Raw genomic sequence first — 18,209 nt, 5'->3', positions numbered from 1 at the left:
AAGTTTGAAAGTCCTGGATTGGAGGAATCAAAAATTTCTTGGTCAAGAGATTGGCTCAAAGTAGATACACCTGATTCCAGTTAGCTTTGACCTCAAAGTTAATCTTTTCACAAGTGCATGAAGATTATTAATTTATAAAGAACTTTAAAGATCCTGTATGGAAAGTAAAACTATAGAAAAAGGTTAAGATAGATGATAGTCACAGAATATGGGTACAGTAAGTGGGATTAGGTTATGTCAGTTTATGTCAGTGCAATTATGTTTTGTTGGTAATAAAGTTATAAAAAACCTTTAGCCCCAAAGGTTTTTAGGGCTTTGAGGATTTTGGAATTGTAAATGATATTGATTCATTTAAGCCACAAAACAAGCCTATGTGGTAGGTACTCTTGTGTAGATGAGAAAGGTAAGGCACGGAGAAGTTTCCAAAGTTACATGCTAATACGAGGCAGAGTCGGGATTTGAACCCAGGTGGTGAGACTCCAGAATCCATGCTTTTAGCTGCTAGACTATGCTGCTTCCCACCCCACCCCCCACCCACCATAATTGATATAACCACTCCCTTACTATTGGACATATAGGTTGTCTCCAGCATTTCACTTTCATAAATAAACACTGTGGAGGACCTCTTCAGATATGAGACTCTAACCATATTCCTGATAATTTCTTTAGGACAGAATCCCAGAAACTGAAATCCTTGGTCAAGGGCCACAATTTTAAGGCAATTGTTTTCCAGATAATGTGTTACGAGGGTAGCCATTTCATCCTACCCTGCCTATATCATCTTTAAAGTCTTAGTATTCTTTTATTTATTTTTTATTAACATATAATGTATTATTTGTTTCAGGGGTACAGGTCTGTGATTCATCAGTCTTACACAAAGCACGGCGCTCACCATAGCACATACCCTCCCCAATGTCCATCACCCAGCCACCCCATCCCTCCCACGCCCCTCCACTCCAGGAACCCTCAGTTTGTTTCCTGAGATTAAGAGTCTCTTATGGGTTGTCTCCCTCTCTGGTTTCGTCTTGTTTCATTTTTCCCTCCCTTCCCCTATGATCCTCTGCCTTGTTTCTCAAATTCCACATATCAGTGAGATCATATAATTGTCTTTCTCTGATTATAAAGTCTTAGTATTCTTAATAAACAAACTACTATATCATTTTAAAAAATTCTTATTTCTTTTATTCACGTAAAGTTAAAATATTTGTATATGTTCACCAACCACATGCTTTTCTTTATTTGAAAACCGTTAAGTCCTTTGCCCACTTTTTTGAAACCACAGTTTTAGTGTTCTTCCTAATAAATTCCATGTGCTCTTTAGATACTGAAACTTTTAACATTTTGGCATATTTGGTATGATTTGTTTTAGTTTCTTTTTCCTTTTAATTTAGTTATGACTTTATACATAGTATTTTAAGTGTTTATGTATAAAATCGATTAATATTTTCCTTCATGATTCTCTGCTACTTTCACACTTAAAAAGAATTTCCTCATTCCCATAAACAGTCCTCTGCTTTCCTCCCCACACCCCCATAAAGAAACTTTCCAAACTTCCAGTTTAGCTTGAAGTTACAATTTGAGGGAGTATATTTACAGTAAGAAGTTCATTTCTTCAGAAAGCTAAAAGAGCTATGTGTGTTCACTTTTGCTATTAGATATCCGTTGAGTTCCATGAAACCTGCATACGATCAAGAGACAGCCAGATCATGGGAAGAGTCAAGGGCTAGAAATAAATGCACTCAGGAGCATTAATCCACTGTGTCATCTATGGTCATGTTTTCTCTGGCAAGTCATTCCACCTTTCAGTGCCCTGGTTTTCTCATTTGTAAGATGGAGACGATGATACCTATCCTGTTCATCTCCCTTTTTTACCTCCTGAGATGTACTGAGGATCATATGAGTTGATCACCACTGAGTGATATAGCAGTCTACATCTTGAGATTTGTTCCTTCATTCAGCTCCTCCAATGTACTAGGCACCAAGCTGGACTCTGGGGTTTCAACACTGAATAAGACCTGCTGTCTGTGCCGGATGAGGTTAAACAATGTGTATTAGATCTTTTAAGTCTTTTAACAACCAACAAGTGGGCGAAATGAGGTGGGTGAAATGGGTGAAGGGTGTCAAAAGGTACAAACTTCCAGTTATAAAATAAGTCACGGGGATGTAATGAACAACATGGTGACTGTATTGCATATTTGAAAGTTGCTAAGAGAGTAGATCTTAGTTCTCATCACAAGAAAAAAATTGTTTATGGTGATGGATGTTAACTAGACTTATTGTGGTGATCATTTTGCAATATATACAAATATAAAATCATTATGTTGTATACCTGAAACTAATATAATGTATGTCAATTATAACTCAATTAAAAAAAAACCCCAGTGAAGTAGGTGATATTAATAATTCCAGTTTATAGATAAGGAAACTGGAGCACAGAGAGGTTAAGTAACTCGCCCAAGGTCACACAACTAGAAAGCTGTAGAGCTGCGACACAGGCCCAGGCAGTGTAATTCCAAAGTCCAGACTTTTAACCATGAGGCTGTGCTTCCTCTCAAAAGGTGAGGGTGATAATTAGATAACTGCAGAGTGAAACTTTATTTGGAATATTTTCATTTTTAAGAATACAGGAAGAGAAGGCCATATGGCCTCCTCACTAGCTTTATCTCTTGATCTCTCCATTGACAAACAGAGCAAAAGGGCTCCCTTGGATGGGGGTTTGGGGTGTAGGGAGGAGCAGACTAGAATCCTGACCTGAGGGAGCTCATGAGCTGATGGACTGGGGTCTGAAGCTGTGGTAGAGAACCTTGGTCTGATGGTTGCGCTCTCACCGGCTCTCTCTGATCAGCTGGCACGTCCCCTCCTCTCCCTTCCCACCCTCTTCCACAAGGGCTACCAGACTGGAGATCTGGGTATCAAGACTGGCCTATGTGAGTGTGTAGTGCTAACTGAATGCCTGACAAGCAGCTGGAGCTCAACCAATGCCTGTTGAACTAAACTAAAGGCTTATGTCAAATTACAGAATATTGAGAAGGACTAAATGGAGGATATGATAATTTTTTCAACCATCAGCTTCTATTAAGAGGAGAAAAACAACTTTTTTCCTAAGGACAAACAGCTCACAATTATTGTTGGGGGGGGGAACAGTAACAGTATCTTTGAGCCTGCTTCTTTCTTTGTACATGAAAAACAAAAAATAAACAAGAAACATGCTTGTTAGGAACTCCACCAACAAAAAACATGGGAGAAAGAAGTCAAATCACTTCATTTTCTTACTGTTAGTAATTTTGCTTGTATGTATGTGAAAGACTTGTCGAAAGAATAGCTAAAATTAGTTTTCTCCCTGCAGGTATCATATTACCTTTGCCCCCATCATACTGATAAGCATTCCCCGAGGGTGGAGGAAAACAGGGTTCCACCCCAGTTCCTAGGGAAAAAAATCAATTATAGATGAGAAACACATAAAAGCCAATTAATTCAGGTTACTTAACCTATGAAATCTTCATTCTTCCTGCTTTATCAGTGTAAGGAAAGATCTCAGACAGGAGCTGAGTCAAAGGATGCGGACCAGTTAAGCAGCTACCATATGCCAGGCATTGTGTTAAGCACTTTCCACATATAGTTCATTTAAACCTCACAACCACACTTTGAAGGAGACATTACCTCTGTTTTACAGATATCCGAAGGAATATCCACCAGTAAAAACTGAGGCTCAGAGAGGTGAGATGTGTTGCCCAAAGTCACAGAGATGGACAGTCCACTTTTATCCAAACTGTAGACTGTCTAGGGCAGAGGCAGACCTTATTTTTCCTCATTTTACACTTTACCACCTCACTCATTGGCCCTGCCTAATTATAATGTCTGTTCATTTCTGTGGCTTCGAGTAATTATACAGTTGTTCAAGCAAGTGAATTCAACATTCAGTCAGCATTTCCTAGGATCCACATTTGGGGGAAACAGGCACAAAGTTCCCAACCACTGTTGAGCAAACGCTACCACACACATCTGGATTATTTTCCATCTTATGAACGGATGATGTGGTTACCGAGACTACATTGCATTATAAAATAGGAGCCACCTAAATCCTCTGATTCTCAACAGCTTTAATAGAGGCACCTTAGCCTGTGCATATTGAATTGTGAGAGGGCATTTGAGAAAAAAGGAGAAAAAATTCAATCAGGTTAGTGTCAGGCAAGAGTAAAAACAAAACTATCAGGCACGAGTGAGTGTTGTACGTGCCCCTTATGACAATGGCAAATGGCTGAAATCTAATGTTCACTCACCTTGAACTAAAAGCCTCCAGAGATGAGAGAGACAGAGAGAGAGATAATGGCTTTTATTTGTTATGGATCAACTAAGCCTTCCTGATACTATTTTATGTTGTGACACAGAAGTTGTCAAGGAGTCTTCTCAATTACAAAGACAGCTTTTTTTTTTTTTTTTTTTTTTTTTGGTTCCAATCATTAAGTCCTCTGCACAGAAGCACTTCCTAGATACCTGATCCCTAGTCCTGGTTGATACCTTGTTTCCTTTTCTAAAACCATTTAGATGACAGAACCAAAGAATGACAGACCAGAATCCCATTCCCCACAAGTAATGAGTAATTGAGTTTTGTGGAGTTTACCTTGCAGACATCTCAAGCCTTGGTTCCTTTTCTCCATGGCCACTGCCATGGCCACCATGGTTCAGACTATCATCATCATCATCTGAATGGGTATAATTTCTGTAAGTGGTTTCTCTGTTCCAAACTTGCCCTCCTTTAAGTCAGCATCCTTATGCAGCCAGAATGATTATGGTCTAAATAAAAATGCTCATTAAGTCACTTCTCTACTTAAAACCCTATAGTGGCTTCCTTTGCATTAGGATAAATAATGAAAAAAAAAGCACCAATAATAACTAGATGCATAATCTGTGCTGGGTACTACATGACTTATCCTCAGTTCTTGCAGGAACCCAATAAGGGAGGTACAATCTTCATTACCATTACTTATTGAGGTCAAGTTACTTAACCAAGACCCCACAGCTAGAAAGTAGCAGAGCCGTGACTCAAACTTGGGTCTGTATGTCTTCACAGTGCATATTTTAAAACCACCATCTACCGTGTGATAGCATGCATGTTCTCTGTGACCTGGCCTGCTCACCACTCCAGCCTCATCTCTTCATGAGCCCCTTTTTGCTCCTTATGCTTCAGCTCTTTGAGCCACTTGCATGTCCTGGACCTTGACACGCTGTTTCACGCTTCTGTTTTTGTTTGTTTTTGCACACAAATCCCTTCTTCTATTATGCCCTCTTCCCTTTGTTTATCTTGTGGAATGTCTCATCTTTTAAGATTCATCTCAAGTGTTAACTCATCCATGAACCTTCCCTCAATCCCTCCTCTCCTTGGTGGAATTGACCCCTCCGCTCCCTGTGTATCACTGGGGTATCACCCTAATTATGCTTTCATTATGGCAACCACAATGCTTTCCCATCCTTACCTGAATAAGTATGAGTCCCCTGTCTTAGACTTCTGTGAATTCCTTAAACACTGGGACTGTGTCTTACTAATCCATTTTATCCATAGTATCTAGCACAGTGCTGGGCATATAGAAGGTTTACTGCAAATATTGTTGAATAAATGAAAATACTTGTTTGCACGTGAAGTAGGTTGCTTCATCAGAACACCCCATCCCAATATATTGTGAGATTTATATTGCTTTTACTTAGAGCATCAATGCAATTAGTAATTTTTTTTCCTTAACTAAAGGACTGAATATGAAATTCTGAAGAGGTACATTCAGCTTTAGAGTAACTAAACATTTTGACATCCTACCAATTAGAGCAGTAGATAAGAGTGGAGAGAAGATATTGTAGTCTACCTGCCACACTTCTTTTCACCTGGGGAAGGACTGGGAAAGTGATAACAGTGAGTTGTCACTGTACAAACCAAATTTGGTATGACAGTTACATATATATATCTACCTTAGCAATGGGAATATGGATGATTCATATTTGAACCACAATGCACATATTTTATTATGCACAGTAAAAGAAACTGATAAGAATGAAATTAAACATTTAATTTAAAAGTAAGAAAAACAGCAATGGAAAACCATGACCAACTCAAGACAGCACAGATGATACTGTGATAGCAAGGAATCCTTTCCCCAAATCCCAGAAATGCCAATTCTACATGTATACACATGCCATATGGCAAACACTACGTGGCAGCCAGACTTCTTGATTACTAGCAGCCAAATGCAATTTCTAGCCAATACATTCTGCTCCTATCTCAAAACCATATATATCTTCAATATTTCCACCTACTCTTGAATCTCAGCTCAAGGGAAACCTTGAGAAAGCCTTCCTTGGTCTTGCAGTACAGTCTGAATACACCCTTGAAGAACTTTATTTCTTTCCTTTAGGGAACTTATTTTAGTTTGTAATTACATATTCAGTACTTTGTTATTTTACTAACAGTTGCTTTCCTAAAGCATCTATAAGCTCCAGGAGATCAGAGATCTTGCCTGGTTTTATTCACTATTTTTCCTCCAGTGACTGACACATAGCCAGTCACTCTATAAACATTACGAATGAATGAATGAATGAATGGATCATTGCCATGTCTTAAAAATTATACCTGATTCCTTATGAGACTCAAGCTGGTACTCAATTCATTCCTTCTCATTATTTCCCTACCCTACCACAAGGATCAGTCCTTATTTTCAAATCTACTCCCCTACTAACCTCCATTCAAAAAGGCTTCTTACAAGTGGGGGCTTCTAACCAACCTGAACTTTCTGACATGTGTCAGATCCAGGTCTAGGTCATGCAACATGAAAAAAATGAACAAAATAAAGGAAATGTAGTGACTTAGAGTACTTATTAGGTTATTTTGTTAATTAATTAATTAATTAATTTTTAAACATTTATTTATTTATTTCAGAGAGACAGCAGGAGGGAGGCGGAGAGGGAGAGAGAGTCTTAAGCAGACTCTGCACTGAGCACAGAGCCCTACTAGGGGCTCCATCCCATGACCCTGAGATCTCGACCTGAGCTAAAACCAAGAGTCGACTGCTTAACCAACTGTACCACCCAGGTGCCCCCTATTAGGTTATTTTAAACACTACATAACTCCTAAAAAACCTATTAGTTCATTAAAAATAATTTAAACTACTTCTATTTTATCATATAGATAAAAATGGGTTTATTTGCTGATTTTCTTTCCATTTCTCAATACATTTTGGCCTTGCGTAGTAAAAGCCTTGGGACAGAGTTGCTTGTGCTAATTGTTAGCAAGAAGTTAAGCCACACATGTGGTCTTATAGCAAAATTAGCTGGAGATTATTCCTAAATGACAGGGCCCTGTGCTTCAGGATTCTTCTCCACTCAAGAATCTTGGCCTGCTCCTCCCTTCTTACTTCTGTGTTCCTCTCTAACCCTTCTTCTACATCTCTCCCCACCACCTCCCCACTCCGTTGTCTGCCACAGAGCTATGTCCCTGAACCCCTTCACAAATATAAAACATCCATCTTTCGAGGTTCTTCCAGAGGAAGAATTCTATGCCTGCCACTCTGCTGGGCCTGGGTGGAGAAGGAAGAGGCAATGTAAAGCTGTGATCGGCAAAGTTCTGCTTTCAAGAATAGGAACTCATGAGGTGTTAATTCCTGGAAATCAAGCGCATTTTAGGAAATACCCTTCATTAATTCCCCTCTGTACCAGACTCTACTTAAATCACACTTGGAAAGTCTAGTTTAAGGGAAAGAACATAGTACAGCATTCATCATGGATTCTTCCCTAATGCTGGGAGAGTTAAGGAAAGTAAATGAAGTGTCCTCTCAGTAGTGGGCTCCCTACCCCAAGGGCCACCCCAGTGAAAGAAAGACTTTGAAGACAGCAGGGGCGGTGCCAGTGGGGAACACTGGAGATTATGGGATGCGGGCAGTGGCAGTGATGTCATTTTCTTCTGGTACTTCCATTAGGCAGGAGGTGGGAGAAAGAATCAAAAGGAGGGGACAGAGCAAGAGTAAGAAAGGACATGTGTAAAAAAAAAAAGAGCTATAAACTAGAAGATAAACTTTTGCATTATTTGATTTTAAAACCATGTGCATGCGTTATCAGTTAAATTAAAACAGTCTAAAAAATAATAAAAGACCCCACCTGTCTGCTACCTTTTTTTTCTCCCCAAGGAATGTGGCAACTGGTGATCACGTCTGACACCCTAATTTGGTGCCACGGATGCAGTGTCCTCAAGGCACCTAGAGGCTTGGGCCAAGGAGGATGGGTGCTAACCCTGTGGCCCTCCTTTTCCTTTGCGAACACACTAGAAAGCTGCCCGTTCCCTTGTTAACACGCAGGGAAGGGGAATTCTTTCTGACGGCGCCACAGACAGAAGGCGCAGGCTCAACACACTACCCACAGCCCCTGTCTCGGTACGCACTCCCGTTCATCCGAGAGGGAGACCCCCAGCAACTTCTGTGGGTAACTCGACAGTCCGGTCCTCACCTGGAAGTCTTTGGTCTTGTAACCTGGCCCTGCCTTCCCCCACGCCGCGCACCCGATGTTCCCAGGGCTGAGCTGTTCCGGCGGGCGCCCTTCATTTGGCTCCTGAGCCCGTGCGGTCCCTGGACCCCGCCACTGCCCATCCTGCACTGGGGCGCTTTCCGCCCGCCCTCCTCGCGTACCTTGATCCTACCTGCCGCCCTGGCCCGGGCTCCCTCACCACGGGCAGCGCCGGCCGGTTGGCTGCAGATCTACCGGAAGATGGGCTGGAAGTTGAGCTCAGGACGCCAGGTGGGCCCAGCTCCCGATGCCAAGGTCACGGTCTCGGAGAGGCACCAGCTGTCGGGGCCGGCCACAGCAGCCCCCGCAGACCCTCTGGGCAGCCGCCGCGGCTCGGGCCTCGGAGCTCCGCCCCTCTCCCGCTCCCCGCCCGCCTGCCCCCTGGGGATCCGACTGCGGAGCCCAGCTCCCTTCGGAGCCCACTCGCCCGCTGCTCTGTAACCTCGTACTCCCGGCAGCCCCAGTACCCTCACGGTCTTCCCAGTCCAGATCCAGCTGCGCTAACTCCTCTGGAGCCCGGCGCCGAGGGCGTCCCTTCTCTCCCCCGGGGCCCACTCGTTGGGTCTGGTTCCCCGGGGACCCTGGGCCCCGCGCTGGGGTCTTCTCCTCGCCTCTCCGCACCAGGGATTCCCGGACCCCAGATCCTGCTTCTGCAGTCAGAGAGAACCCCTTCCCTCCTCCTTGGAAATGGGAAGAGGTTTAGACGTTGGGGGCTTACGACTGCACCAACGTTCTCTGTGCCAAGAGTGGGAAACTTTTTTTTTTTTTTTTTTGGTAAAAGGCCAGAGAGTCACAGTAAAATAAATATAGATCCCATGCCCAAACTCTTACTCATTCTGCAAGACTCGGGTCAAGCGCTGCCTACGCTGCGAGACTTTCTCGGTGCTCGAAACCAGCTCCTTCCTCTCTTCGGTCCACGCTCCTGCGCCAAAGGGCTCTCGGTCCTCCTCGGCCAGACGCAGGCACCTGCAGCGTGTGGATTCTTGTACCGAGCCGACCCTGCGCTCCTTGAGGACCGGGACCCATGCCTTGCTCATTCCAGTCCCCAGCCCCTGGCATGGCGCCCGCCACCTATCAGGCGCTCGAATATTGTTTGAATAGGAAAAATTAATTTCTTTTGTAGAAAACCAGTGTTTTTCTTTTTATCCTCAAACAACACGTACTCCTTTGAGTGGGCAGTTTGCTAGTATCTATAAAGAACCACAAAAATTATTATCCCTTTGATGCAGTAACTTCATTCTTGGGGAAATTTCCAAAACAAAATAATGTTCGTGTGCAGATGTTCGTAGCAAGATTATTATTTTTTTTACATAAATTAATAGTAATAAACACAAAAAGCAAACAAAGCCAAACTGTCAACAATAGGAAATCGGTTAAATAAATTATGGGAGGATAACTTAATGAGATATTACACAATCCTTAAAATGAAAAATATCAAGGCAAGAGTGCCTCAAAATGTTTTTAGAACAAGGAGTATTTATTTTTAAAGGAAAATATGAAGTAACATGATGAAGTGTTTACAAAATAACATTAAGCCAAAAGAGTAAAAAGTTGCATAGTTACTAAGCTTAATAACTAACAACTTCAAGTAAAAAACACAGATTTCTTCTCTGTAAAATGGGGATAACACCTTGAGGGATTCTTGGAGTATTAAATGTAATTAAATATTTGGGGGAAATGCCTGATACATAGTGGTTACTCAGCAAAAAGTTTCCATTTTCTTTCTTCAAAGGAGCACAGACTCACCTCTAGTCTCTCAAATACCTCCTCATCACAGCCAAGTTCTGCCCATTGTCTTACTTCCCCTCAAATGCAGCATAAGGGGGGATGAACAAATGTTCAAGCACCAGGATAAAGTGAAGAGGAGAATCTAGTTATTAAGAATAAATGTCGAGTCCTGCCTCGGGCCCAAATGCCCAGCAAAGCAAGTTCACAGTGGGGGATTTGGCTCAGTAGCAGTCCATATCCAAAACGTCTTAAAGTTTGTAGCTGGTTACCAGCACAACGGAGTCAGTGCCCAAAGGCTGAATTAATTCCGCCCCAAAACTGAATGACACTGCAGCCTTAGGCTGAATTAATATTTTTTGGTGATCAACTTACACCTGGGCATAATGTTCAAATGTCTTTAATTAAGAAAGTGTCACTCTGAAGAGCTATTATTACATTTTAAAGGTGAAGAAACTGAAACTTATGGCAGTTAGGAGGTGGCAGAAGCATGACCTGAGATCTGATTAGTTTGACCACAGCCAAGGTGTTTGACCCCTTTGCCAGTGAGTCCCAGTGTGCACATCTCCCACTGGGGGTATAGTAGATGGTTTTGAGTGGTATACAGGTGATGATGTTAAATAACAGTGGATCCCATGGTAAAAAATGTTATGTCCTTTTCAGTTCTCTTGATTCTATGGATGATGTCTAGGAAGGACTATCATTTTTGTGATTCTTTGTCTTTACACCTCTCTGACACTTGCTAATCTCTTTTTAACAAAGAGAAAGCCTGCCTCAGTCTCAGCACCCTTGCTAGGCAACAGTTCCTAAGTAGAATTTAATATCATCACTTTCTATTCCTTCTGATATTATTCCTTACACTGTTAATTTCTAACTGATACAGGTTTTCCACTTACAAGGTGTTGTAGTTTTCATTTAAGGTAAATTTACTTACATAAGAAAATTGGGTAACTTCAAAGAAAGATATTAAAGAACGAATAAGACCAGTGATATTTGGATATGGTAGAAATGGCAAAATGGTGAAGGTGGTACACAGACGCCTGACCTTTGGGAAATCCTGCCTCACACTCCATTATGACCAGTGGACGGAAGGTATGGCGGGGCAGGTTTCAGTTCAAAATGAATGGGAATCTCCTGACAATCAGAGCTGTGTGGGAAGATTTGAAAGGGCTGCCATCGGGGTGTTTACCACATTGCCTTCCCTCCAGGAGTTGAAGCAGAGTTTAGATGCCTGCTTGTCACTGGTGATGGCATGGGAAGTCAGACACTCTAGATAGGTTTTAAGCTTTGAAGTTCCTGCCAACCAGGAGAATCTGAGGTTCTTTTTTTTTTTTTTTTAAGATTTTATTTATTTATTTGACAGAGAGAGAGAGAGACAGAGAGAGAGGGAACACAAGCAGGGGGAGAGTGGGAGAGGGAGAAAGCAGGCTTCCCGCCAAGCAGGGAGCCCGATGCGGGGCTCGATCCCAGGACCCTGGGATCATGACCTGAGCCGAAGGCAGACGCTTAACGACTGAGCCACCCAGGCGTCCCTAAGAATCTGAGATTCTTGACAGCAGAGTTTCCCAGAGACCAGACCACTGGAGAGACTGCATTTTGAAATAAGTTACATGAACTCCCTTGAAGACAAATCCCAAAGAAGGGTTCCAAGTGAGCTTTGAGCCACAGCAGCACCAATGTGACAATTGTATGATGTATGGAACACTGGCAGATTATTCTCAAGGTAATTGCCTTGAAAGAGATAATGTTTTGAGGGGTTTGAAAATGTTAGGGTGTTTTTTTACAATTCAATCATTTGCTCTTTAATTGCACTTTCTTCTGGTGTAGTCTGTATTCATAACCATCTCCAAAGGCCAGGAGGACAAGGCTGCTCTTCCTTCTTTCAAATATCAGCATCTCCCAGCCTCAGGCTTGTGTGGTGTCTGCTTACCCCCAAACAGCTGCCCCTGCTGTTCATTTTAACCCATTTTGACAAGTATAAAAATGCATGTGTGGTGAAAAAGGTACACAGCAGTTAAAAAGTTACTTTGATGTAGGAAATTTACTTTGCAATTGTATGGGCTAAACATTCGTGATGTACAGGATCATGATTGGACTGCCTTAAAGCTCCAAAATATTTGGCATGTGCAATATCTTAGAGGTCACCAGGGCCTATTGCCTCTAAGGACAGGAATCCTCTTAGGATCTTATATGACAGGTAGGCTAGAAGGAAAAGAGCATTCAGATAGAATGAGTAACTGACCACATTAGAATAACTGCATTCAGGGAAGCTCATTCAATAGACAGCTCTTTAGGTTAGAGAGTTCTTTCCTAAGACATCCCTGAAAGACCTCTCTTCCCCTCACATTCCATACCCAATCCATCTGCAAGTCATGTTGGCTCTAATTTCAAAATACAGCCAGAATCAAACTCTTTTCTTCACCTCCACCACTACCAGCTTCATCCAAACCAGAATGTCTTAGAAAACCTCCTAATTTTTCCTGCATCCACCCTTGCCTCTCTGCAATCTATTCTTCCCATAGCAACTGGAGTGATACGTTTGATACAACTTGGATTATGTCATTTCTTTGTTCAAAACCCTGTCTGTAATGACTTCCTATCTCACTCAGACTAAAATCCAGTAAAATTCATGGCCCATAAAAGCCAGCATCATCTGGCTATTTCTCTGATCTCATCTCCTATAATCTTTCTTGGCTCCCATACACTGGTTTCCTTGTTGGGTTTTAACTGTGCTCAGCAGATCCTGCAATCAGAGACTTTCATTTACTTTTCCCAGTCTGGAACATTCTTTTTGGTCTTTATTCAAGAGTTACCTTTTCAGAGATGCATTCCTCTGGGATTCCTATCCCCTAATAGCATAGCCCTTCTTTCACCCCACATCATACCTGTTTCTTTATTCTGCTTTGTCATTTTTTAGGGTGTTGTAAACTTTATTTATGGCTTGAAGGAAATAAAGTTGAGGGGGAGTGGTGATGGGGTCAGAGAAGTTAGAGCAAATAGCAGCACAGAAAACAACTTAAAAATGAATATGTAATATTCTGTTCTTTACAAACATGTAGGAATCCAGATGCCATGAATTTCTCCTTGGCCGTTTTTCCTCCTGGGGTCCTAGTTTCCTGTCTCATTGCTAGAGGGTGTTCTCACACTCTCATCTCTAGCCCACGTCCTCTTTTCACCCTGATCCCTCTCAAGATGCACTAAGAAACTCAGATGGGGCTTAATCATTTTGTTTTTGTCTTAATTAACAAATTTTATTGAAGTGGAACACATGTTTAGAAATATGTACAACTCGGTCAGCACTTGTACTTTCTCCATTCTGTAAAACCCCTAGGAAGTAACCATTGTCCTGACTTATAACACCATATTTATATTTATATTAATGGAATCATTCACTAACTTTTTTCACTCAACAACTTGTGACATTCAACCATATTTTGCAGTAGTTTGTTCCCTTTCATTGCTGTAGGATATTCTCCTGTATGATTGTATCACACTTTATTGATCCATTTCACCTGATGGGCATTGAGTTGCTTCCAGTTTTGAGCAACTATGAATAATGCTGCCATGAATATTTTTTTGGTGTACATGTGCTTGCATTTCTGTTGGGCAAAAACAGAGTAGAATTACTGGGTTAATAAGATAAATAAGAACTCTCATTTACTGGCCAACAGACACATGAAAAAGTGCTCAACATCGCTTGGCATCAGGGAAATCCAATCAAAACCTCAATGAGATACCACCTCACACCAGTCAGAATGGCTAAAATTAACAAGTCAGGAAACGACAGACGTTGGTGGGGTTGCGGAGAAAGGGGAAGCCTCCTACACTCTTGGTGGGAATGCAAGCTGGTGCAGCCACTCTGGAAGACAGTATGGAGGTTCCTCAAAAAGTTGAAAATAGAGCTACCCTATGACCCAGCAATTGCACTACTGGGTATTTACCCCAAAGATACAAATGTAGTGATCCCAAGGGGTATGTGCACCCCGATGTTTATAGCAGCAATGTCCACAATAGCCAAACTATGGAAAGAGTTAAGATGTCCATCGACAGATGAATGGATAAAGAAGATGTGGTATTTATATACAATGGGATATTATGCAGCCATCAAAAGGAATGAAATCTTGCCATTTGCAACGATGTGGGTGGAACTGGAGGGTATTATGCTGAGCGAAATAAGTCAATCAGAGAAAGGAATGTATCATATGATCTCACTGATATGAGGAATTCTTAATTGCAGGGAACAAACTGAGTGTTGCTGGAGTGGTGGGGTGGGAGGGATGTGGTAGCTGGGTGATAGACATTGGGGAAGGTATGTGCTATGGTGAGCACTGTGAATTGTGTAAGACTATTGAATCACAGACCTGTACTTCTGAAACAATAATACATTATATGTTAAAAAAAAAACAACAAGAAGATAGTTGGAAGGGAAAAATGAAGGGGGGTGGATTTCGGAGGGGGAGATGAACCATGAGAGACTATGGACTCTGAGAAACAAACTGAGAGTTCTAGAGGGGAGGGGGGTGGGGGGATGGGTTAGCCTGGTGATGGGTATTAAAGAGGGCATGTACTGAATGGAGCACTGGGTGTTATAAGCAAACAATGAATCATGGAACACTACATCAAAAACTAATGATGTAATGTATGGTGATTAACATAACATAATAAAATTTAAAAATAAATAAATAAATAAATAAAAAAGAACTCTCATTTACTACTGGTGGAAATAGAAATTAGTACGCCCACTCAGAAAATTCTTTGGCAATCTCTTCTAGTGCTAAACATTTGCATACCTTTTATATTCTAGGTTCTTTGCATTTACTGATACTAAAAATGTCTTTTCCAATTCTGTGGTTTGCTTTTTCATTCTCTTAATATGCCTTTTCATGAACAGAAGTTCTTACTTTTAATATAGTCTTTTCCTTTATGGTTAGTGTGTTTGGTCCTGCTTAAGAAAGTTTGCTTACACCAAGTCATAAATATATTCTCCAATGTTATCTTCTGGAAGCCTTATTGTTTTCCTTTTACTTTAAGATCTATGATCCCCCTGGAATTGATTTTTCTATGGTCAACTTGCATTTTTTTCCAATGAATATCCAATTGACTTGGCACCATTATTGAAAAGATCAACATTTCCCTCCTGTTCTGTGTGTCATCTTTGTCATAAAATACCTAATTATGTGTGGGTCTGTTTCTGGACTCTCTATTGTGTCCCATTATGTATTTGCCTCTTGTTTTGCAGAGATACCAAACTGTCTTTTTTATTGTGGCTTTATAGCAAGTTTTGAAATTTGGTACAGTAAATTCTCTAACTTTATTCCTCTCTAAGATCATGTGGGCTGCTATTGGTCCTTTGCTTTTCCATATATATTTTTAGAATCATCTTGTCTACACACACACATACACACACACACACACACACACACACACACCCCTAGATTTTTTACTGGAATTACATTGAATTTATAGATCAATTTTGGAGAAAAGTGACATCTCATAGTTAGATGTGCAATCTACAAACATGAAATATTCTTCCACTTATTTAAGTCTTCTTTAATTTCTCTCATTAATAATTTAGAGTTTTCTGTGTATAAATTTTGCACATATTTTCTTAGATTTATCCCTAGGTATTTGATGCTTTATTTTTAAAGATTTATTTATTTACTTTTTAGAGAGGAAGCGAGCAAGTGGGGGGAGGGGCAGAGGAGAGAGAATCCTCCAGCAGACTCCCTGCTAAGCACAGAGCCCCACGTGGGGCTCGATCCCAGAACCCTGAGATCATGACCTGACTTGAAATCAAGAGTCTGCTGCTTAACCTACTGAGTCACCCAGGCACCCCTTGATGGTTTTTGATAAAATTGTATTTGGCATCATTTTAAAATTTCATTCTTAATTGTTTGTTGCTGATACTTTGCTTTATTTCCCTTCTTAGGATACATCATCACTTCATCACCTGACATATTTATGTGTTATTATCTATCTCTCTTACAAAATGTAAACTTTTTGAGAATAGAGATTTTGTCCATTTTGATCACTGCTTTATTCCCAGTGCCTCAAACAATTCCTGGCGTATAATAGGGCCATGAATATTTGTTGAGTTGAATTGACTTATATTGAACTGACATCTTGCAACTCATACTTCTTTCCTCTGGAGAATGCAGAGTAAGTCTTTTTTTTTTTTTTTAAGATTTTATTTACTCAAGAGACAGATAGAGAGAGCACAAGCAGGGGGAGAAGCAGAGGGAGGGGGAGAAGCCGGCTCCCCACTGAGCTGGGAGCCCCACGTGGGGCTGGATCCCAGGACCTGGAGATCATGACCTGAGCCGAAGGCAGACACTTAACCATCTGAGCCACCCAGATGCCCCTAATAAGTCTTCTTCTTGTACATGCTTGCTCTTCAACTATTCCCCAGCAGCACTCCCTTCTCAGAGCCAAGTGCTTCAATTCCTTCAGCAGTTCCTCAAAGACAGGTTTTGAGACTCTCATCATATTGTCTTCTTTCCTTAGTATGAGCTCTGGTTTGCCAATGTTCTCTTTCAATCTGGGCTCCCAGACTGATTTGACTGATGCATATGGTAAATTTAGAATATTACTTGCCTAAGCTCTTTTTTTTCCCCTGTGTCACAATATTGATACACAACAAGATTGTGGTCAAACAATATCCCCAGCTTGTATTTTTGAAATAAAGTTCCATTATTTTAACATAAATGCAGAACTTTTGCCAGAGGTAGTTGTACCTTGAAATGTCAGGCTCCTTCATTTGTATGGCCCCTGTGAATCAGCACAGGGATGCTGGATATTAAACAAAGTGACCTAACTTCAAGGCTGTGGTGATTTCTTGATCACACTAATAAATATTCACTGTATTTTTTGTATTCATAATGTTGCATTTTTAATTTTAAAAATTAATTTAATTTTATTAATGTTTCCATTTTTAAAGATAAAATTGACATAATATTGTATTAGTTTTAGGTGTATATACAATATGATGAAGTGATATGTGTATATTTTGTGAAATGACTACCACAATAAGTTTAGTTAACATCTATCACTATATATAGTGACAAATTTTTTTTTCTTGTGATGAGAAATTTTAAGATCTGCTCTTCCAGCCACTTTCAAATATATAGTACAAAATTTTAACTTTAGTCATCATGGTGTACTTATTGATCTTATAATTGGAAGCTTGTAACCTTTTGACCATCCTTGCCCATTTCACCCTTCCTCATCCCCAGCTACCCCCTGCCCAACCCTGCCCTGCATCTGGCAACCATCAGTCTGTTCTCTGTATCTATGAGTTTGGGAGATTTTTTTGGTGAGCTTTTTTTTTTTCCTCTAGATTTCATATATAAATGAGATTATACAGTATTTGTCTTTTTCTGACTTACTTCACTTAGCATAATACTATCAAGGCCCATTCATGTCACAAATGTCAGAATTTCCTTCTTTTTTGTGGTTGAATAATATATAATAATAATATAATAGTATGTGTTGGTGAGGAGTTGGAGAAATTGGGATTCTTATAAATTGCTGGTGGGGTTGTAAAATGGGTATAATCACTTTGGAACACAGTTTGTCAGTTCCTCAAAATGTTATAGAGTTATCATATGACCCAGTACTTCCAGGTATGTATAACTATATATACTTATATCCTAGGTATATGCCCAAGAGAATTGGAAAACATATGCCCACCTGAAACTTATATACAAGTATTCATAACAGCATTATCATAATAGTCAAAAGTGGAAACAACCCAAATATCCATCAGCTGATGTATGGATAAATGACATATGGTATCTCCAATTAATGGAGTTTATTTGGCATAAAAAGGAGTTCAGTTCTGATAACATTCTGCAACACAGATGAGCATTGAAATCATTATACTAAGTGAAAGAAGCCAGACACAAATAGCCATGCATTGTATAATTCAACTTATATGAAATGTCCAG

Source organism: Halichoerus grypus, chromosome 1 (genome assembly GCF_964656455.1).
Source record: "Halichoerus grypus chromosome 1, mHalGry1.hap1.1, whole genome shotgun sequence".
Taxonomy (NCBI): domain Eukaryota; kingdom Metazoa; phylum Chordata; class Mammalia; order Carnivora; family Phocidae; genus Halichoerus; species Halichoerus grypus.
The sequence above is the reverse complement of the archived record's forward strand: the minus strand, read 5'-3'. Positions refer to the sequence as shown.